The 23,034-nt window shown below is 43.6% G+C and overlaps 2 protein-coding genes and 1 long non-coding RNA gene across 5 annotated transcripts in view; 1 reads left to right on the top strand and 2 right to left on the bottom strand.

Annotated features, from left to right (window-relative positions):
- The window catches only part of gzf1 (GDNF-inducible zinc finger protein 1), a 33,213-nt gene extending 26,829 nt beyond the window's left edge, over positions 1 to 6,384 (bottom strand). For 2 of the 3 annotated variants that reach the window (XM_072581442.1, XM_072581439.1), the window contains exon 1: positions 6,105 to 6,384. The gene's annotated coding sequence lies outside the window, so the exon portion shown is untranslated. Of the gene's footprint in view, positions 1 to 78; positions 715 to 6,104 lie in introns of those variants that run through there. The other variant, XM_072581440.1, reaches the window with a different exon arrangement.
- Positions 6,385 to 6,610: 226 nt separating this feature from the next.
- Positions 6,611 to 9,663, top strand: LOC140483288 (uncharacterized). The gene is made up of 3 exons (XR_011961927.1): positions 6,611 to 6,690; positions 7,845 to 7,945; positions 9,302 to 9,663. It is a non-coding gene; the product is annotated as an uncharacterized lncRNA (long non-coding RNA).
- A 3,338-nt stretch (positions 9,664 to 13,001) lies between these two features.
- LOC140483284 (uncharacterized) overlaps positions 13,002 to 23,034 on the bottom strand; it is a 62,732-nt gene continuing 52,699 nt past the window's right edge. Inside the window, exon 8 of the mRNA XM_072581435.1 lies at positions 13,002 to 13,108. The gene's annotated coding sequence lies outside the window, so the exon portion shown is untranslated. The remainder of the gene's footprint in view (positions 13,109 to 23,034) is intronic.

Genomic DNA, 23,034 nt, shown 5'->3' with positions numbered 1-23,034 from the left:
TTACAGGCTTTTTCTCCAGTACCTGCTGCTAACAGGCCAAATATTATGAGCTTCTCATTCAAATGTCTCTGTATTCACCTTAATGTTAGTGGCATGGCTTCAACCATCGAGGCCCTGTGCTTTGGAGTATCATAAAATCTTCCAAGACCTCTTCTTTAGGATTCAATTTAAAATTCGCAGTCATTACCAAGCAGTTTTCATCCTGCTTCCAAACTTTCAAGTTTACTGTCTACTATGAAAATATTTGGAATACTTTTCTAAATTAAAGGTTCTATGTAAACACAAGTGACATGACAACAGAAATACAATAAAGACTGCAGGCTTTAAAGCCAAACAAATAATGCAACTCAGTTGGTTTAAACAGTTTAAAAAAAAACAAAATGACACAGTTGTAAGGTTTAGGATGCCAGAGTCAATTGTGTCATGACTATAAGATGATCAGTATTCTGGATATTAAGTACAAAAATATAGTGTAGATTAAATTGTGGCAATGTTTCCAACCTTAATAAAGAAGTATGGTTGTTAATATAAAAACAATGTGCATTCACTCAATTCTGATTTTAAGAATATTGCTGCTATTTAAAAACATGGATTGAGGAAGATATACAGTGCATGGAAATGATTAAAGCAGAAATCACATCACAGGAAAGGCTAGAAAGTATTCACAAATAATATAAATATGAATTCTGTTTCTAAGTTACATCACCCGGCTGGTAGGTGGAACACAAGCATCGGATGCATAACTTTCAGTTAGGAAAGAAGATAGCCAAAATCTCCAGGAGTCCTGTAATTAAATTAGACTAAAATTCCTCTTTTCTCCCCTCAACAATAAAAAAAAGATGGTATTTTCATTAAGAAAGTTGCACTGATGTTTCATTTTGCAACTTTGTTGTATTAGTCAGAAATTCTTAGTGATGAAAGTTTGATTGCTTGAGAATACACTGATTTAAATCCAAGATCATTATACCTTACTTCTAAAACTTTTGGAGCTTTTAGAAGATCTCCACAGGGACAAGCTATAAAACAAATGAACTCACCCAGTGCAGAAAAAAGTCCATGTCTGCAATGTAACAATGACAGCTAATGAAATAAAAGTACAATTTCAACAGATGGAGCATTCCCCCTCCACACAACCCCCATGCCCCAGGAACAGCTATGGGAGCTGGTATAATTACACATTTTGGTGTACATTATGAAGTGGCATATCAAATTGAAGAATAGCAGGCTTTTAATATATATGTATTAAACACTCTACCATGCATCCTCTGCATGAAAAGGTTTCCTCTTAAGCCCCTTTTAAATTTGTTTGCTCCCTCACCCTAAACCCAAACCCTCTAGTTCTGGATTACGCCACTCCAGAGAAAAGATTTTGTTGATTTATCCTATCTATGCCCCTCACGATTTTATAAACCACTGTAAGTTCAGCCCACAACCTCCAATGCTCCAGGGAAAACGCCCAAGCCTGTTCAGGCTCTCCCTACAGCTCAAATCCTCTAACCCTGGCAACATCCTTGCAAAGCTTTTCTGAACCCTTTCAAGTTTCACAACATCCTTCTGACAGGAGAGAGTCCAGAACTGCATGCAACACTCCAAAAGCAGCCCAACCAATCTTCTACACAGATGCAACATGACCCCCCATTCCTATACTCAATACTCCGACCAATAAAGGAAAGCATATCAAATACCTTCTTCACTATCCTATCTACCTATGACTCCACTTTCAAGGAACCATGAATCTGCACTCCAAGGTCTATTTATTCCCAGGACCTTATCATCAAGTGTTCAGTTGCCAGAGAAAGTGGTGGAGGCTGGTATAATTACAACATTTAAAAGGCATCTGGATGGATATTTGAATAAGAAGGGTTTAGAGGGATACGGGCCAAGTGCTGACAAATGGGACTACATTAGGTTAGAATATCTGGTCAGCATGGACAAGTTGGACCGAAAGGGTCTGTTTCTCTATGATGGTTACTGTGTGACTTTAATGAGTGTTATCTATTGTGGACCAGCAAAATTGTCTTCACTAGCACATATGTGGAAATAAGTTAACTGTTCAAGTTTTACCAGATTACCTTTGGAGATCTGACAGTACTTATGTAAATCATACTACCTGAGGACAGAATGGCATGTCTATATTCACCAAATGGATGGGACCCAAATATGAATACTAGAAATTCACAAGGAGTTTCAAACTTCGGTCTTGCATGCATAGAACAGCAATTCCCTAGACACAGGAACAAAAACAAACTGAATATAGTTCCTCCTAGGAAGATGATTCAAATCAGGACATAATTCAACAGTCTGTGCAATAACTTAGACAAGATTTGTCTAAAATTTCAGTGGTTAATCAGGAAGATAAATACACATTGCAACAAATATTATGTTTCAATAGTGAGCCAATTGATTCCTATGTAGGTGGGATCATGAGCTTTCAATGAAAGTAACAAACTTAATGGGCTGATTGGCTGTTTTGTTTCATACTTTATAGCCTTGGGAGGAGTAGAAAGTTACAACTGCCATAGCTAGAAAGTTTTCATGTCCTTCATGTACACAGTACTCGCAGCAGTATTTAGCAATGGGCATTATAAAGGTAGAGGCATGTTGTTCAGCATACTGCAGTTCAGGAGTGCCTGTATTGAGAATTATTGATGGGGTAAAACAGAACATTATTAGTTTCACAAATACAAGTTTGTCTGCAGAAAAAGTAAACTTACTAAAATAATCACACTGTAGGAACAGCTCAGTTTTCTCAATATTTTGAAATAGTGGAGGCTCCTAAGATGGGATATATAAAATCATAGAAAAGTTTGAAGAATCATCCTGGAGGATGATCAGATAAAAATGTGAAAAATTATAAAGCAAAACAAAAACTGGTGGATTTAGAAAACTGTCAGATTCATGAACTGTTAAAACTGTTAGTTAAAAATTTGAGGAAAAGGTTTGTAATGAAAACACATGTTAATGCCAAGTGCAATGAAACTATTTCCAACTTGCTTACTGCTTGAGGTAAATTCTACAATATATTATACGATAGAGCAGAATTAAATTAATGACATTAACGAAAATGAAATTAATTACTTCTGTTGCAATTCATTGAAATATACTAAGGATTTCTAATACTGTATTTTAGTCAAATTTTAATTGATACTTGCAATAATTGTCCTAGTAGGAATTCTGTAGAATGGATCTTTATTCTCTGGTGTTTGAGAGGGTAAGAGATCATCTCATTCAAATATGTAAGATTTGCAGTGTTTTTGACAGCACTGAGCTTGGGACCCCGGCTAGAACGAGTCTACAGTCTCGGGACAAGGAGCACAATAATTCCATTCTGAGACAAGAAATTTCTTTGCTCAAAGGGCTGCAAATTTCTTGAATTATCCATCCTAGTGGGCTCTGGAAGACCAGTCAATCATTTTGTTCAAAATTGAGACAGATAGTTTTTGGTTTCTTAGGAAGTAAAAGGACATGGAATAGGGTTGGACAATAGAGTTCAAGAAAAAGTTTAGCCATGATTGCACTGAATGGTGTGGCAAGTGTGAGGGGCCTCGTGGTCTCATCATGCACACCTTCTTAGAAATTCCTGTTAGCTAGGTAAAACAGCAAACTAAGTAACTGATTTAAGCAAAATATTTGCATACAACATAGTTTTTGTTATAAAGGCAGTAAGGACATCTTTAATTTAAAAACTGGTAATCTATAGAATATTATTTTCCAAAGCTTACTGATGCAGAGCAGCTTAATGGTCAACTAGCTAGTTTGAATGTCACACAATATATATTAACACTGCTGAATGTTCAATTATACATCAAGTCATCCTCACGTCAGACTGCTTTATGTTGCTGTGAAAAGTCAATAGGATTAAGTAGATGCTACATTGATACTAGCAACTCTGCACTTCTTAAAGGTTCTTAAACTTTTTTAAAGAAAAAACATCTTAATTAACCAACTTTATAAAAGCAGAGAACGGGAGAACGGTGATAGAGATCCTTGAGGTCTGCAATTAACTTAGCAATTCGCCTTCATTAACGGACATTAAAGGACAGCAGGAAGGTGGTCAAAATTGGCGAGAGATCAATACATAAGGAAGGAGGTACTTCTCCCAAAGACTTGTGAACCTCAGCTGGAAGAGGTCACCCTGGTACAGAACTCCCGAGAATGACAAGGCACAACAATCTTTTGGAATTGCTGTAATGTAATTGCCACAGTGGGGATCTGGGAATTAGGATGTTGCAGAAAGTCGACAAGAAAAATTCTCTACTGCAAAAACAGACCGGCTTTGGTACAGGGTAAGAGGTGGGTAAGAGGTGGGTCAGAGAACATGGGCACCTCCTTCCCTGAGGCACCTCATTTAATCGACCCTGGGGCTGGGGTGGACTAGAGGCTCTTTCTGTACCATATATCCACTCACAGTGCCATAACACGCGAATGATGCGGGGAGGGAGAACTGAGTTAAGTTCACTCTCCAACACTGTGGTGGCAAAGAAACAAAACAAAAAAAATTGGAAATGCTCTGACACGGCCAACCCCACACACACAGTCACGATCCCTATACGCCCTACACACCACCCGCCACACATTCGGACGTGACCCCCACCCCCCACACACTCGGTCACAATCTCTCACACACAACCCCCTCCCCAACCCCCACAATTGCAGTCACACCCCACCCTAATCACCCCCCACCCCAACACACTGTCACATCCACTCCCAGTCACACCCCCATCACCTCCCAGCCACTGGTCACACCCCCCACATCACCCAATCACAGTCCAACACCCCCGCCAATCACAGTCCCCATGTTTCCCCCCCACCAATCACAGTCCAACACCCCCGCCAATCACAGTCCCCATGTTTCCCCCCCACCAATCACAGTCCAACACCCCCGCCAATCACAGTCCCCATGTTTCCCCCCCACCAATCACAGTCCAACACCCCCGCCAATCACAGTCCCCATGTTTCCCCCCCACCAATCACAGTCCAACACCCCCGCCAATCACAGTCCCCATGTTTCCCCCCCACCAATCACAGTCCAACACCCCCGCCAATCACAGTCCCCATGTTTCCCCCCCACCAATCACAGTCCAACACCCCCGCCAATCACAGTCCCCATGTTTCCCCCCCACCAATCACAGTCCAACACCCCCGCCAATCACAGTCCCCATGTTTCCCCCCCACCAATCACAGTCCAACACCCCCGCCAATCACAGTCCCCATGTTTCCCCCCCACCAATCACAGTCCAACACCCCCGCCAATCACAGTCCCCATGATTCCCCCCCACCAATCACAGTCCGACACCCCCGCCAATCACAGTCCCCATGTTTCCCCCCCCACCAATCACAGTCCGACACCCCCGCCAATCACAGTCCCCATGTTTCCCCCCCACCAATCACAGTCCGACACCCCCGCCAATCACAGTCCCCATGTTTCCCCCCCCCACCAATCACAGTCCGACACCCCCGCCAATCACAGTCCCCATGTTTCCCCCCCCACCAATCACAGTCCAACACCCCCGCCAATCACAGTCCCCACTTTCCCCCCACCAATCACAGTCCGACACCCCCGCCAATCACAGTCCCCACTTTCCCCCCCCACCAACCACAGTCCCCACATCCACCCCCAGTCACACCCCACCACCAGTAAAAGTCCAACACCCCCGCCACAGTCCCCACATCCCCCCCACCAATCACAGTCCCCACATCCCCTCCCCTGTCACACCCCACCAGTCACAGACCAACACCCCCAATCACAGTCCACATATCCCCCATTATACCCAACCCCCACCCTCAAGTCACATCCCCACACCCCCCAATCAAACCCACCCCGACACTCCCAGTCACACCCCTCCCCCACACTGAGTTCCTCCAATCCCAATGGCCGCCTTTGCTACTCCCTCCATCTGTCCGCCCTCAGACAACAATGCCTCACCGACCACTGCCCCTCAGGCTGTCACAGTCTCTCCCCAGCCCTTCCCCCAGGGCCCAGGCTTCACTTGCCCTCAGCCCGAAAGGGAAGGGAGGTACCACCGAGCGCACCGTACTCTGCTCCCACCTCCCCGCCACCCGAATGGGAAAACGTTTCCCTTCCCCGCCCGGGACAGACTGACCTGTTTCTCGGCCCCCTCGGTCTCCGACGGCCCGGGGCAGTGTGAAGAGTTGTAGAGAGGTGCTTGTGTGTGTGTGTGTGTGGATATGGAAGTTATTGGGCGAGGAGTGGTGCAGGGGGGAGGGGGAAGGCGGTGGATTCCCACACCCAAACACCTCCTTTCCCCCTCCCCACCCGCGGGCCAGCGGGCTCTAGGTCGCCATCGGACGCCTCTCGCGCAGGGCCCCTCTCCCTCGGCGCGAGCAGGCAGCGAGCTTTCCGGGGAGGTGGGGACGACGCGACGCAGCAGCGCGTGCGCGCTCACGCACCAACTGTCAGGGTCAAACCGAACCAAACGGCCGCGCCTCGCGCTCCCCTCGCTCCTGCGCACAGACGCCAGCCCTTCCGCACGACGCAAGCGCAGTTGAGCACCGCCGCCCGTCGCCTGTTCTCCACACCCCGCCCGTCAAAACCAAGACCGTACTGCGCCTGCGTTTCGCCCTTTGCCCCGTGCCGGCGATTGGGTGAGGTTTAGAGACGCATTTGCTAGCAATGCGGGTACTGTCAATAAATCTAGAAAGACGGTTCGAATCCTGCGTTGACAAATGGTGGGATTTGAATTTGGAAATCCGCAAATATTAAGAGTCTGACAATGACCATGAAACCATTCTCCATTCTGAGAAAAAAAATTGGTTCACCAATGTCCTTTTAGGTTAAGAAAGAGCTGTCTTTAGCTGGTCTACATGAGACTCCAGACCCCACAGTAATTAGATTACATACAGTGTGGAAACAGGCCCTTCGGCCCAACAAGTCCACACCGCCCCGCCGAAGCGTAACCCACCCATACCCATACCCCTGCATCTACCCCTTACCTAACACTACGGGCAATTTAGCATGGCCAATTCACCTGATCTGCACATCTTTGGACTGTGGGAGGAAACCGGAGCAAACCCACGCAGACACGGGGAGAACGTGCAAACTCCACACAGTCAGTCGCCTGAGGCGGGAATTGAACCCGGGTCTCTGGCGCTATGAGGCAGCAGTGCTAACCACTGTGCCACCGTGCTGTCCATAATGTGGCTGACTCTTAACATAGGTACAGGAGCTTCCCTGTTCGACACCCCTACTCTCTGGGTACATGTTGCCAGCCAGGAAGTATTACACAGTTTGTAGAGTTTCAGGTGAAGCTGGTCACTTCTGGGTCCTTCCCCCAAACTAAAGATGGAAGTGGTGTTAGCAAGTTTTGAGATTTGTAGCTCAGGTTGAGGTTCTGAATGTAGGTTTGCTTGCTGAACTGAAAGGTTCGTTTTCAGATGTTTTGTCAACACACGAGGTAACATCTTCAGTAAGCCTCCAAATGAAGTACTGGTGGTGTAGCCTGCTTTTTATTCATATGTTTGAGTTTCCTAGGGTTGGTGATGTCATTTCCTGTGGTGACATCATTTCCTGTTCTTTTTCTCAGAGGATATAAATGGGATCCAAGTCAATGTGTTTGTTGATAGAGTACCGGTTGGAATGCTATGCATCTAGGAATTCTTGTGTGTATCTCTGTTTGGCTTGTCCTCAGATGGATGTGTTATCCCTGTCGAAGTGGTATCCTTCCTTATCTGTATGTAAGGATATTAGTAAGAGAGAGTCATGTATCCTGGTGGCCAGTTTTCTGGCTGTTGTGGAATGTAGTGTTTGTTACAGTTCTTAGACAGTATTTTGTAACTGACATTAGTTTTGCTTGTGGTTTTCTAATTCTCAAATCAATCTACAGGGAGAAATAAAGGGCACTACCATTGAAGCCTGCCAAGATGGAACAATGGAGAGGAAATGGCCTGATGGTATTATTTCTGGACTGTCAATCCAAGGACACAGGTAATGCTCTGGGAACCCAGGTTTGAATCCTGCCATGGGAGATGGTGGAATTTGAACTTAGTGAAAATCTGGAATTAAGAATTCTACTGACCATGAAACCACTGCCGTTTGTTACGACATGGTGTAAACCCCCTGCTAACTTAAACCAGCAACACAGAAAAGATTTAACCTATGCTGTAATCTGTTAAAATTTGAGAGGCCAAGAACTATCCTGTGGTCACCATGGTAGGCACAGAAAGTGCTATCAAATGTTGATAGGGCAGACATTCGAATGAGATGTCACTGTCACGAGGACTTGAGATCTGCCTGACGTTATCTAGAGTCACCAAAGCTGCTGGATGAGCCTGGATTGGTTTTGGTCTGATAAGTGTATGCATCCCTGCACAGGTCAGCACTCGTTTGCATTTATTAGCTCTAGAATTACCACAGTTAACCAAGTAACGTTTGGAGCGATCAAAGGAACCATAACTGATTTAATGAGCCATTCGCAGTTTTACTGTACTTAGACATGCGTGGCTTAATCTTTAAGACAAGCATATGCTACTGGCAGGATCAATGAGGTTGAATATTGCATGCAATTCTGGTCTCCTTCTATCGGAAAGATGTTGTGAAACTTGAAAGGGTTCAGAAAAAATTTGCACGGACATTGCCAGGGTTGGAGGATTTGAGCTATAGGGAGAGGTTGAATAAGCTAGGGCTGTTTTCCCTGGAGTGTCGGACGCTGAGGGGTGACCTTCTAGAGTCTATAAAATCATGAGGGGCATGGATAGGATAAATAGTCAAAATCTTTACCCTGGGGTGGGGAGTCCAGAACTAGAGGTAATAGGTTTAGGGTGAGAGGAGAAAGATATAAAAGAGACCTAAGAGGCAACTTCTTCACTCAGAGGGTGGTACATGTGTGGAATGAGCTGCCACAGGAAGTGGTGGAGTCTAGTACAATTGCAACAATTAAAAGGCATTTGGATGGATATATGAATAGGAAGGGTTTGGAAGGATATGGGCCAGGTGCTGGCAGGTGGGACTACATTGGGTTGGGATATCTGGTTGGAATGGATGAGTTGGACCGAAGGGTCTGTGTCCGTGCTATACATCTCTATGACTCTATAACTATCCCAAAGGTCACTATTTAAAAAATTAACAATTTTTTTTTCTTTGACAGTCTAAGAGAATAGTTAACTAACAACTGGTTACAACTCCTTTCTCAAACCTATCTTTTACTTACCATTCTTTAATACTGGTCTGATTAAAAACCCCTGATTAAGATTTACCAAAAAATTCAAATTTCAAAACCAGCCAGCTGTCAAATCTTATCTTTATATCTTCTTCTGTCTTCTTCTTTGGACTTCTGTTCCACAGGTTGTTGATAGATAAAAGTACCTTTATGAGAGCTATTCTGCGGGCAGTCTGCATATGTTGGGAGCTTGGCCGTTCTCCTCCAATTGCTCAATTTATCCTGGACTTATACCCCAAAGCATCAGATCGTTCACTGGTTTCAATAGTGTCAAAATACCAAATTTAAACTTGATTGGAGTTTAGTATCATGAGGCATAATTTAAACTGGTTGGCTGAATTTGAATGTGTTTTGGTCTCCTAGCAACTCAGGTACTGCTAGCTGCTGGACCAAATGTTACATTGTAAATTCTCCAGCACTCTGTGTGCTTGCTAAGTCCTTCAACTCTCTTGAATTACAGTACCCCTTCTACCTTCATAACATTTTGTCAAGAAAATCCCATCTGATTCACGAATGCCCTTTAGGGAAGAAAATGCCATCCTTACCTGCATTTGGCCTACATGTGACTCCAGACTCTCAAAAATATAGTTGACTCTTAAATGCCCTCTGGATCGTCAGGGATGGAGAATAAATGCTGGCCTAGCCAGTGACTTCCTCATGCCACAAATGAATTTAAGGGACTCATGTCCAGAATCACCACTATACATTGTAAAAGGCAAAAAACCCTACATTTGTCAGATACACCTGGTTACAAAAATTGGAGCAGACTCAAGCAGGAGTTTATACTTGTCCAGGATGTCTTGTAAAGATGACTTCACAGGAATCCTGGTGGAAATGAAAGGAGTTGAAATTAAAATACTGCTGAAGTCAGATGTTCATCCACCGAGTCTGCAGGTGCATCCACTACGGTATGCCATTTAGTCTAAAGCAGAGGTGGAACTGGAATAGAACATGACAGTGCAGTACAAGCCCTTCAGCCTTCAATGTTTCACCAAGCTGTGAAACCAATCTGAAGCCCATCTAACCTCTACTATTCCATTATCATCCATATGTTTATTCAATCTATTTAAATACCCTTAAGGTTGGAAAGTCTACCACTGATGCTAGCAGGGTGTTCCACGCTCTTACTACTCTGAGTAAAGAAACTTAGTCTGACATCTGTCCTATATCTATCACTCCTCAATTTAAGGCTATGTTCTCTCATGCTAGCCATCGCCATCGCCATCGCCATCCAAGGAAAAAGGCTCTCCCTGTCCACCCTATCTAATCCTCTGATCATCTTGTATGTCTCTACTAAGTCTCCTTTCATAAGTCTCCTTCTCTCTTACATAAACAGTCACAAGTCCCTCAGCCTTTCCTGATAAGACCATCCCTCCATACCAGGCAAAATCCTGGTAAACCTCCTCTGCACCTTTTCCAATGCTTCCACATCTTTCCTATAATGTGGTGACCAGAACTGTACAGAATACTCCAAGTGCGGCCACACTAGAGTTTTATACAATTGCAACACGACCCCATGGCATCAAAATTCAATCCCTCTAACAATAAAAGCTAACACATCGTATGCCTTCTTAACAACCATATCAACTTGGGTGGCAACTTTCAGGGATCTGTGTACACTGATACCAAGATCTCTCTGCTCATCCACACTACCAAGAATCTTAACATTAGCTCAGTGATTTGCATTCCTGTTACTCCTTCCAAAGTGAATAATCTCACACCTTTCCACATTAAATTCCATTTGCCACCTCTCAGCCCAGCTCTGCAGCTTAGCTATGTCCCTCGGCACTGCTCACAACTCAGCAACATCCTTCAACACTCCCCACAACTCCACCGATCTTAGTGTCATCTGCAAATTTATTAACCCATCCTTCTACGCCCTCATCCACATCATTTATAAAAATGACAAACAGCAGTGGCCCGAAAACAGAGCCTTGTGGTACACCACTAGAAATCGAATTCCAGGATGAACATTTCCCATCAACCACCACCCTCTGTCTTCTTTTCAGCTCACCAATTTCTGATCCAAACCGCTAAATCACCTCAATCCCATGCCTCTGTATTTTCTGCAATACCCTACCACGGGGAACCTTATCAAATGCTTCACTGAAATCCATATACACCACATCAACAGCCCTACCCTCATCCACCTGTTTAGTCACCTCAAAGAACTCAATAAAGTTTGTGAGGCACGATCTACCCTTCACGAAACCATGCTGACTATCCTTAATCAAATTATTCCTTTCCAAATCATTTTAAATCCTCTCTCTTCTAATCCTTTCCAACACTTTACACACAATTGAAGTAAAGCTCATTGGTCTATAATTATCAGGGTTGTCTCTACTCCCCTTCTTGAACAAGGGAACAACATTTGCTATCCTCCAGTCTTCTGGCACTATTCCTGTAGACAATGATGACATAAAGATCAAAGCCAAAGGTTCTACAATCTCCTCCCTAGCTTCCCAGAGAACCCTAGGATAAATCCCATCCGGTCCAGAGGACTTATCTATTTTCACACTTTCTAGAATTGCTATCATCTCCTCTTTATGAACTTCAATCCCATCTAGTCTAATAGCCTGTATATTAGTATTCTCCTCAACAACATTGTCGTCTTCCAGTGTGAATACTGATGACAAATATTCATTTAGCGCCTCCCCTATCTCCTCAGACTCCACACACAACTTCCCACTACTGTCCTTGACTGGCCCCAATCTTACTTAGTCATTCTTTTATTTGTGACATACCTATAGAAAGCTTTAGGGTTTTACTTGATCCTACTAGCCAAAGACGTCTCATGTCCCCTCCTGGCTCTTCTTAGCTGTCTCTTTAGGTCCCTTCTGGCTAATTTGTAACTCTCAAGTGCCCTAATGGAGTCTTCATGTTTCTTTACGTAAGCCTCCTTCTTCCACTGGACAAGAGATTCAACTTCTTTAGTAAACCATTGCTACCTTGCTCAACCACTTCCTCCCTGCCTGACAGGTACATACTTATCAAGTAGCAGTTCCTTGAATAAGCTCCACATTTCAATTGTGCCCATCTCCAGCAGTTTCCTTCCCCATTCTGTGCAACCTTAATCTTGCCTAATCACATCATAATTGCCTTTCCCTAAGCTATAACTCTTGCCCTGAGGTTTTTAGCTATCCCTTTCCATCGCTAAAGTAAACATAACCAAATTGTGGTCACTATCACCAAAGTGCTCACCTACCTTCAAATCTCACACATGGCCTGGTTACCAAATCCAATGTGGCCTTGCCTCTTGTTGGCCTATCTAGGGAAACCCTCCTGCACAGATTGGACAAAAAAAACCCATCTAAAGTACTCAAACTATAGTGCTTCCAGTCAATATTTGGAAAGTTAAAGTCCTTCATAACAACAACCCTGTTACTTTTGCTCATATCCAGAATCATGTTTGCAATCCTTTCCTCTACATCTCTAGAATGTTTCAGAGGCCTATAGAAAACTTCCAGCAGGGTGACCGCTCCTTTCCAGTTTCTAACCTCAGCCCATATTACCTCAGTAGACAAGTCCTCATCAAATGTCCTTCCTGCCACTGTAAAACTGTCCTTCACTAACAATGCCACACTCCTCTTTTACCATCTTCCCTGTTCTTACTGAAACATCTAAACCCTGGAACCTGCAACAACCATTACTGTCCCTGCTCTATTCATGTCTCCGAAATGGCCACAACATTAAAGTCCCAGGTGCCAACTCATGCTGCAAGTTCACCCACCTTACTCCAGATGCTCCTGGTTTTGAAGTAGACTCACTTCAAATCACCTTCCTACCAGTAGGTAGACTCTTGCGACCTTGAAACCTTATTTATGGCTTCAAGTCTCCTCAGCACATCTTGTAACATGCCACACACAACCGAGTAGTTGTTGGCCTCCTTAATGTTCAACCGCTAGCTGAGAACCATGTTTGATTTTCTGTAGCTGGAAGAGATTGGAGAGGTGGTATAGCGTAATCAAGAGGAACCAATGGCTAGAAGCACAAAAACCTCAAAGTGGAGGATATTCCAAAAAGAGAAACTATCATGGCCAGAAATGATGTGCTTTGGGAAAAAATGGGTTACAGCAATGGTGATGGTCCAAATAAAACTGTTGTCATATACAGTGCAGACCAGTGATGAGTTGGTTTGGAGGAGATATGTGGACCAGCTCTTTGCTGCACCTCACTACGACAGGGGGTGTAAGTTCCTCAAAATACAGAGCTGGGCCAGATGAAACCAGGGGTAAGAACTGAAACTTGTGTCACTGAGCCGGGATTGGCCATAACCAGGGAGCTCTCAGCAGCTGCATCGCAGGACAATGGCAGCAAATTAGAGAAGGCCGCATCTACTGAATGGCGGGAGCTTTTGAAAGTCTGGGAGACTACATCAGAAAAGGCTCCTCAGGCTAGAAGATGGTTTTGTTGAAGATCATCATGAGACTAATCATGTCGATTTAGACTACAGAAACTTGTATTGGGAAAAGGTAGTGGTTGTTCACACACCCTTTCTGTAAATATTCCTGACTATGTACATATGTTAGGCAAAAGTGAGGACTGCAGATGCTGGAGATCAGAGCCTAAATTGGAGTGATGCTGGAAAAGCACAGCAGGTCAGGCAGCATCAGAGGAGCAGGAGAATCAACATTTCTGGCAAAGGACCTTCTTCATCAGGACCCTAATCTATGTACATCTGTTGGCCATGATGCCTGTATAATATTTTACAAATATATATATTATTGGGAGTTTTTGAAATAAATGGGGAGGGATATTATGCATGTAGTTGGTGGTGCAGGCTACCGCTTAGAGAACAGGACATTTAGGTCAATCTAGGTCTGACTGTGTACTTGTAAAGACGTATAATAAATTGTTCCTGGTTCAAATTCTATAGACTCATCTTGTGTCTTTTTATAATTATAAATTGACCTAAACCTAATAATCTGAAGTCCACATATCATTCTTGTATACTCACATTGTGCTTCCTCCAATGCCGATATATCATTCCTAAGGTGTGGTGCCCAGATCTGCTCACAGTACTCCAGGTGGGTTCTGACCAGGATTTTGTTTAGCTGCAGCATAACTTCTAAATCCTTATACTCTGGATGTAAACACTAGCATTCCATTAGCCGCCTTAATTACTTTCATCACCTGTTTGTGGTATTTTAAGTGGGCGGCACGGTGGCACAGTGGTTAGCACTGCTGCCTCACAGCGCTGGAGACCCGGGTTCAATTCCCGCCTCAGGCGACTGACTGTGTGGAGTTTGCACGTTCTCCCCGTGTCTGCGTGGGTTTCCTCCAGGTGCTCCGGTTTCCTCCCACAGTCCAAAGATGTGCAAGTCAGGTGAATTAGCCATGCTAAATTGCCCGTAGTGTTAGGTAAGGGGTAGATATAGATGTACATGTAGGGGTATGGGTGGCTTGCGCTTCGGCGGGGCGGTGTGGACTTGTTGGGCCGAAGAGTCTGTTTCCACACTGTAAGTAATCTAATCTAATTTTAAAGGTCTGTGAGTTGTCCATCTAGATAATGAGGGATGGGCAATAAATGACAGTATAGCCAGTATTCCATGAATGAATTAAATGACTGAACCATCTGCAGTCAGTTTTTACAAAATCTGGGAACATTATAAACTGTGAAGAGGGCATGAAAATATCAAAACAAGGTAGTGGAAAGTATAGGTAGAGTCAATGGATGGAAAGTTGTTTTGCGTGATGGACTGGGCTGTGCTCTAGTTTCATGCGGTCTTGGGAAAAGCAGTTGCCACACCACATTGTGATGCATCCAGACAGGATGCTTTCTATAGTGCATCTATAAAAATTGGTAAGAGTCCTTGTGGATATACTGAATTTGCTTAGCGTCCTGAGGAATTAAAGTTGTTGTTGTGCTTTCTGGACCATTGTGTCGACATGGGTGGACCAGGACAGATTGTTGGTGATCATCACTCCCAGAAACTTGACACACTAGGCCATCTCCACCTCGGTACCACTGATGCAGACAGGGGCATGCCTTCCACTCCGGTTCCTGAAGTCAATGACATCGCTGGGAAAATTGTTGCCTTTATACCATATCACTAAGCACTCAATTTCTTTTCTATATTCTGGCTCATCATTGTTTGAGATTCAAACTATAATGGTGGCTTCGTCAGTAAACTGTCAAAGGTGTTGGGGTGGAATTTGGCCACATATTCCTGAGTGTATAAGGAGTATAGTAGGGGATGAGTATGCAGCCTTGTGGGAGACAGGTGTTGAGGATTATGGTGAAGGAGGTGTTGTCGCCATTCTTATTGGTCGTCTGTCAAGGTGCCACCATTAGACTGGGTGGACATGGGTCAACACTCCATTCATTTATATGGTCTTTTGATCTTTCTGCCTATAAATTCTGTGCCTGTGAGATTCTTGCTCACTTCACCTGACAAACAGGCAACATGTCGAAAGCTTGTGATTTCAAATAAACTTATTGGACCATAACCTGGTGTCGTCTAACTTCTGACATTAATGGCTGTGGTCTCTGGGTCAGGAAATTGAGGATACAGTTACAGAAGAGGAAGCTGAGACTTAAGTCTTAGAGTTTAGAGATGGGTTTTTTTAGAATTAATGTCATAGTCATAGAGACATACAACACGGAATCAAACCATTCGGTCCAACTTGTCCATGCTGACCAGATATTCTAAATTAACATAGTCCCATTTGCCAGCACTTGGCCCATGTCCCTCTAAGACCTTCCTACTCATATACTCATCCAAATGCCTTTTAAATGTCGTAATTTTCTCAGCCTCCACGACTTCCTCTGGCAGCTCATTCCAATACATGTACCACCCTCTACATTAAAAGATTGCCCCTTGGGTGTCTTTTAAATCTTTCCCCTCTCACTTTAAACCTATGCCCTCTAGTTCTGGACATCCCATCCTTGCCCGTCATGGTTTTATTAGTCTCTACACTGTCACCTCAGCCTCTTACACTCAAGGAAATACAGCCCTCACCTATAGCTCAAACCCTCCAACCCTAGCAACATCCTTGTAAATCTTTTCTGAATATTGTGTTGAAGGTGGAAAAGTAGTCAATGAGTCAGTGGCCAGACTGCTTAAATGTTAATTCTGACCTATCTCTGCACCTTCTCTGTGGCTGCAACACTATTCTACACTTGGTTCTGCGATCCTGATGCACTCTGGTACGATCTACACGTATAGCATGCAAAACAACACTTTTCACTGTATTTCAGTATGTGGCAACAATAAATCAATCAAAGACAAGCTTGTGGATTAGCCAACTAAATGGCAGATGAAGATTGATGCATAGTGTGAACTGAAACAATTTACTGCAAGAACATAGAGAGGTTGTGGAAAACAAAGGGTACTATAAAGGGTGTGCAGGAACAGAGACTTGTGTGTATATTTCGGATATTCTGTTTATAGTCTGGATTAACATCCAGACTACTGTTTGGGGACCTGTAGATAACTCCCAAGAGGGTTTTTTTTAACCTTAGTATTTCTCAGCTCTATCCACACTGACTCTACATCCCCTGATTCTAGGTCCCCTCACGCACGGGACTGAATATCATCCCTTACCAACATGGCCACCCCACTCCCTCTGCCCGTCAGTCTGTCCTTACAACAGCATGTGTAGCTTTGAATATTCATTTCCCAGGCCCTGTCCACTTGAAGCCACGTCTCAGTTATCCCCACAATATTGTATCTGCCAATTTCCAAAAGAGCCTCAAGCTCATCCGTCTTATTTCTAATGCTTCATGCATTCATGTATAGTATTTTTAATTTGTTACTGCCCTCACCCTTCCCATCCACTCCTATTTCACTCAACCTTACAGTGTGATCCTTTGAGTTTTCTGCCTCATTGATACAGTTGTCTTTCTTGACTTCCCTTGTTCTAACTTTCCCTCCAATTTCCTTCTTAAACATCCAGTTTGTCCCCTCCCCCCTGCTACTTAGTTTAAATGTAGCTGTGTTGCAATAGCAAACCTGCCTGCCAGAATGCTGGTCCCTAACCTATTAAGGTGCAAACCGTCTCTCGTGTAGAATTTATGCTTACCACAAAACATACCCTAGTGATCCAAGAATTTAAATCCTTGCTTCCTGCACCAGTTCCCCAGCCACACGTTCAAGTCCATTATCTCCCTGTTTCTGGCCTCACCAGCCTGAGGAACTGGAAGCAAACCTTGGATGTCCTGCTTTTCAGCCTTCTTCCTAGCTCTCTGAAGTCCTGCTGTGGTAGGTTCCTCCTCTTCTTCCCGACATCATTTGTGTTGACATGTACCACCACCTCTGGCTTTTCACCGTTGTCCTTGAGGATTTCCTGCACTCTGTGATGTCTTTAACCCTGGCACCAGGAAGGCAACACACCATTCTTAAGTCCCGTCTGCTGCCACAAAACCCCGGTCAGTTCCTCTCACTATGGAGTCCCTTATTGACCACGGCTCTGTGCGATGTCCGATTCTTCCGCTCTGTCTCCATGCCAACTTTTGATTGACAGACCTGGCCGCTTCGCAGACTGGGAGTGTCATCTGTCTCTACTGTTTCCAAAAGATTCAACTTGTTCCTGGAAGGTACTTCCCCCGGGGTCTCTTGCACCTGTCTCCCCTCTGCCTTCCTCATCGTCTGCTCTCTTCTGGTATGATTGGTGTAATAACCTCGCTGAAGGTCTTGTCCAGAAAGATCTCATTCTCTCGGATGAGCCTAAGGTCCTCGAATTCTTTCATCAGTGCTGCAATATGCTCTGTCAGTAGCTGAACGTGCACACACTTTCCACACTTATACAAGCCAGACACACCAGAGTCGTTGACCTCCCACATTAAGCACGTAGCACACTGAACCAGCTTGGCAGTCATGTCTTCACCCTCTTCAACTGTGGTGTAATCACTTCACTCAACCTCCTTATCAAAGACTCCTGAGCTAAAGCCTCACTCTTCAATCCACAGGAACTTCCTTGGACCCTCTTTTTGGGGCAAGTCTGTGGACTTTAAATTTAGGTTAGAGGAGGGAGGGAGGCCCTACTTTGTAGGACCTGGGGTCTAGAACACACCCACTCAAATAACAATCACTTACCTTCCCGACCGGCTGTGTGCTCTGCCTTCACTTCTGCCCAGCTCCCGCCGCTCTCTGATGCGAAAGGACCGTTGGCATTGAGGTAAGTTCTTAAATAACAATCACAAGGGTAAAAAGACCCTTTTGGGAGTTATCTACAGGTCCCCAAACAGTAGTCTGGATGTCAGATGTAAGTTAAATCAGGAGCTGAAATTGGCCTGTCGCAAAGATATTACTACAGTTGTTATGGGTGATTTCAACATGCAGGTAGATTGGGAGAATCAGGATGGTATTAGTCCTCAAGAAAGAGACTTTGTGGAGTACCTCGGAGATGGATTCTTAAAACAGCTGGTGCTGGAGCCGACCAGGGAGAAGGCAATTCTGGATCTGGTATTATGCAACGAACCAGAATTGGTCAGGGACCTCGAAGTGAAGGAGCCATTGGGAAGTAGTGACCATAATACAATAAGATTCAATCTGCAATTTGAGAGGGAGAGGGTACAATCGGAAGTGACAATATTTCTGTTGAATAAAGGGAAATATGGAGCTATGAGGGAAGAGCTGGCCAAAGTTCAATGGTGCAACACCTTAGCAGGGATGACAGTGGAGGAACAATGGCGGATATTTCTGTGTATAATGTAGAAGTTGTAGGATTAGTTCATTCCAAAAAGGAAAAAAGATCCTAGGAGGAGGCATGGGTGGCCATGGCTGATGAGGGAAGTTAAGAAACCTATAAAGTTAAAAGAGAAAAAGTATAACCTAGCAAAGATAAGTGGGAAAACAGAGGACTGGGAAGCTTTTAAAGAACAACAGAGGATTACTAAGGAAATATGCAAAGAAAAAATGAGGTACAAAGGTAAACTGGCCAAAAATATAAAGGAGGATAGTAAAAGCTTTTTTAGGTATGTGAAAGGCAAAAAAATGGTTAAGACTAAAATTGGGCCCTTGAAGACAGAAACAGGGGAATATATTACAGGGAACAAAGAAATGGCAGAAGAATTGAATTGGTACTTCAGATCTGTGTTCACTGGGGAAGACACAAGCAATCTCCCTGAGGTAACAGTGGCTGAAGGACCTGAACTTAAGGGAATTTATATTTGCCAGGAATTGGTGTTGGAGAGACTGTTAGGTCTGAAGGTTGATAAGTCCCCGGGGCCTGATGGTCAACATCCCAGGGTACTGAAGGAGGTGGCTCAAGAAATCGTGGATGCGTTGGTGATTATTTTCCAGAGTTCGATAGATTCGGGATCAGTTCCTGTGGATTGGAGGGTGGCTAATGTTGTACCACTTTTTAAGAAAGGTGGGAGAGAGACCAGTTAGTCTGACCTCAGTGGTGGGAAAGATGCTGGAGTCTATTATAAAAGATGAAATTAAGACACATCTGGATAGTAGTAACAGGATAGGTCAGAGTCAGCATGGATTTATGAAGGGGAAATCATGCTTGACTAATCTTCTGGAATTTTTTGAGGATGTAACTCTGAAGATGGATGAGGGAGATCCTGTAGTGTACCTGGACTTTCAGAAAGCTTTTGATAAAGTCCCACATAGGAGGTTAGTGAGCAAAATTAGGGAGCATGGTATTGGGGGCAAAGTACTAACTTGGATTGAAAGTTGGTTGGCTGATAGGAAACAAAGAGTGGTGATAAACGGCTCCATTTTGGAATGGCAGTGGGAGTGGGCTACCGCAGGGATCAGTACTGGGACCACAGCTTTTTACAATATATGTTAATGATATAGAAAATGGTATTAGTAATAACATTAGCAAATTTGCTGATGATACTAAGCTGGGTGGCAGGGTGAAATGTGATGAGGATGTTAGGAGATTACAGGGTGACCTGGACAAGTTAGGTGAGTGGTCAGATGCATGGCAGATGCAGTTTAATGTGGATAAATGTATGGTTATCCACTTTGGTGGCAAGAACAGGAAGGCAGATTACTACCTAAATGGAATCAATTTAGGTAAAGGGGCAGTACAGAGAGATCTGGGTGTTCTTGAAGGTAAGCATGCAGGTACAGCAGGTACTGAAGAAGGCTAATAGCATGCTGGCCTTCATAACAAGGGGGATTGAGTATGGAAGCAAAGAGGTTCTTCTACAGCTGTACAGGGCCCTGGTGAGACCACACCTGGAGTACTGTGAACAGTTCTGGTCTCCAAATTTGAGGAAAGACATTCTGGCTATTGAGGGAGTGCAGCATAGGTTCATGAGGTCAATTCCTGGAATGGCGGGATTACCTTACACTGAAAGACTGGAGCGACTGGGCTTGTATACCCTTGAGTTTAGAAGACTGAGAGGGGATCTGATTGAGACATTTAAGATAATTAAAGGATTGGACACTCTGGAGGCAGGAAACATGTTTCCGCTGATGGGTGAGTGTCGAACCAGAGGACACAGCTTAAAAATACGGGGTAGACCATTTAGGACAGAGATGAGGAGAAACTTCTTCACCCAGAGAGTGGTGGCTGTGTGGAATGCTCTGCCCCAGAGGGCAGTGAAGGCCCAGTCTCTGGATTCATTTAAGAAAGAGTTGGATAGAGCTCTCAAGGATTGTGGAATCAAGGGTTATGGAGATAAGGCAGGAAGAGGATACTGATTAAGGATGATCAGCCATGATCATATTGAATAGTGGTGCAGGCTCGTAGGGCAGAATGGCCTACTCCTGCACCTATTGTCTAATTCCATAAGTCATGAAACATGGTGGGATCCTGGAGAGAATAATTTATAAAATATAATGTATACTAGACTTTCATGGGGGCGCAGAGAAGAAAAAGTGGGGAGGTTATGCTGAACTTGCAAAAGACCCTTGTTCGACTTCAACTAGAGTAGAAAGGATGTTAACACATTGGAGAGGTTGCAGAAGAGGTTTGCAAGAAATGGTTTAAGGCATGCCAAACTTCAATAATCAAAATCAATTACAGAAGTTGATATTGTTTTCATTGGAGGGGAGAAGCCTAGGAAAAGAGTTTATAGAAGCTTACAAAATCATGAAGGTTCTGGACAAAGAAAAACTTTCCCACTGGTAAAAGGATTGAGAATGACAGGGCACAGATATAAAATAATTTACAAAATAAGCAAATGTGATTTGAGAAAAACAACTTTTGTAAACAGAAAATAGGGTCTGCAAAGCACTGCTTGGAGGTGTGGTGGAGGCAGATTGAATCAATACATTCAACAGGCCGTTGGATAATTGTGTGAGTAAAAGCAACGTATAGGATTACAAAGAAAAGGCAGGAGAATGACACTTAATCAAAACGTACACTCAGAGAGCTGGTACAGACATGCTGGACCAAATGATCTCCTTTCTGTCACATTAACAATTATGATTAGTAAATTTATTGCAACTGTAATTAAAATACAGGAGTTACAGTAACTATTTCACCAAATCCTTTAAAATATATAAAACATCTCACCCTGGAAGGTGTTACACAAAGCTGTCCATGTTTAAAAACAGGTTGAAGAATAGAAACATGAATTTTGTCAAGAGTCTGGTCGTGTGACTCAATTATATTCATAAAACATGAATATCTATTTGGGAATTGTTTTCTTCCGAAGCTGAAAAGGCAGACTTATAACTGTGATTTAAGGAGTAATGACATTTTATTGGTCAGAGTATTGAGTACTGGAGTTGGGAGGTCATGTTGCGGCTGTACAAGACATTAGTTAGGCCACTGTTGGAATATTTTGTGCAATTCTGGTCTTCCTGGATAGGAAAAATGTTGTAAAACTTGAAAGAGTTCAGAAAAGATTTACAAGGATGTTGCCAGGGTTGGAAAATTTGAGCTATAGGGAGAGGCTGAATAGGCTGGGGCTGTTTTCCCTGCAGCGTTGGAGGCTGAGGGGCGAAGTGTAGAGGTTTAGAAAATTATGAGGAGCATGGATAGGATAAATAGACAAAGTCTTTTCCATGGGGTCGGGGAGTCCAGAACTAGAGGGCATAGGTTTAGGTTGAGAATGGAAAGATATAAAAGAGACCTACGGGGCAACCTTTTCACACAGAGGGTGGTATGTGTATGGAATGAGCTGCCAGAGGAAGTGGTGGAGGCTGGTACAATTGCAACATTTGCAAGGCATTTGGATGGATATATGAATAGGATGGGTTTGGAGGGATATGGGTCAAGTGCTGGTAGGTGGGACTAGATTGGGTTGGGATATCTGGTCGGCATGGATGGGTTGGACCGAAGGGTCTGTTTCCGTACTGTACGTCTCTATGACTCTATCTGCCTGTTATAACTTTAGCATTCAGCATTGAAGGAAAGGGTTATCAAAGTATCAGTTAGTACGTTGACAAAGACCTTGTTTAGGACTCAAATTTTGTATCAACAGTATAATTCCTTGAGTGTACCATATATACTTGAGTAACAGTTGATCTCGTAAGGGCTCTCCCAAACTATTAACTTTTTATTTATTTTATGTACAAGTCCATCTCCAATGCTTACCCAAAGATCCTTCAATTTTGTAGCTTTGGGGAGTAGGGTTGTTGGAACAGTCTTTTTTACATTTACTATTTTCTTATTTAAACATCGGAAATACCAGTTGAGCCTCGGACAGCTGTGTCCTGACTAGTTCAGAACCATGGCCAGCAACCAACATCAGCCTCATTATTGGTAGTAATGATGACTTGGTTTGGTAAATTAGGGAATATTAATCATGTAAATGTCCATCCTCTACATCCTGTCCAAAATATTTAGCCTCAATCTGCCTTTTGCGTGACTATACAGGAAAAGTTTGAGTAGTGGCATACCTACTGGATTTAAACTGTACAGAAACTTTCTATTACCTAAAGTTTTTTTTCTTGATCTACAGAATTAACACTGATGTTTTCTTTAATTCACCTGACAGCTT

Source organism: Chiloscyllium punctatum, chromosome 11 (genome assembly GCF_047496795.1).
Source record: "Chiloscyllium punctatum isolate Juve2018m chromosome 11, sChiPun1.3, whole genome shotgun sequence".
Lineage (NCBI taxonomy): Eukaryota > Metazoa > Chordata > Chondrichthyes > Orectolobiformes > Hemiscylliidae > Chiloscyllium > Chiloscyllium punctatum.
This window is presented reverse-complemented; position numbering and strand designations above follow the sequence as displayed.